The sequence below is a fragment of the Galeopterus variegatus genome, unplaced genomic scaffold (assembly GCF_000696425.1).
Source record: "Galeopterus variegatus unplaced genomic scaffold, G_variegatus-3.0.2 Scaffold1117, whole genome shotgun sequence".
NCBI lineage: Eukaryota > Metazoa > Chordata > Mammalia > Dermoptera > Cynocephalidae > Galeopterus > Galeopterus variegatus.
In genome coordinates, this window is record NW_007727228.1 from 345,952 (window position 1) to 346,366 (window position 415).

Sequence of the window (415 nt, forward strand, 5' to 3'; positions counted from 1 at the left end):
CAATGGGAACTTTCTTACACAGCTGGAAGGAGTGTGAATTGGGTCAACAATTTTGGAAAACTGTTTGACATTATCTAGTAAAGTTGCACAGACTCAGTAATTCCACTCTTAAATATTTAGCTTAGAGAAAGACTGCATATGTTCATCAGCAGCCCAATGCAAAAAAGATCTCAATGCTATTGTACCAAGTGGCAAAAAACTGGAAACAACCGAGGTATCCAACAGAACAGGTAAATACATTGTGGTGCACGCTTAAATGGCATGTCATACTAGTGAGAGTGAATGCAGTGTAGCTATACTCATCAACAGGGATGACTCTCAAAAGCGAGTTGAGCAAATCACAAAAGAATAAATACATTTATACAGTGCTCAAAACAGGCAGAACAAAACTTTTTTTTTCTATATATATATATAT

General features: G+C 36.1%; 1 long non-coding RNA gene across 1 annotated transcript in view; it reads left to right on the forward strand.

The window, feature by feature from the left end:
- The window catches only part of LOC103592261, a 12,264-nt gene that overhangs the window by 10,663 nt on the left and 1,186 nt on the right, over positions 1 to 415 (forward strand). The gene's annotated exons all lie outside the window — the stretch shown is intronic.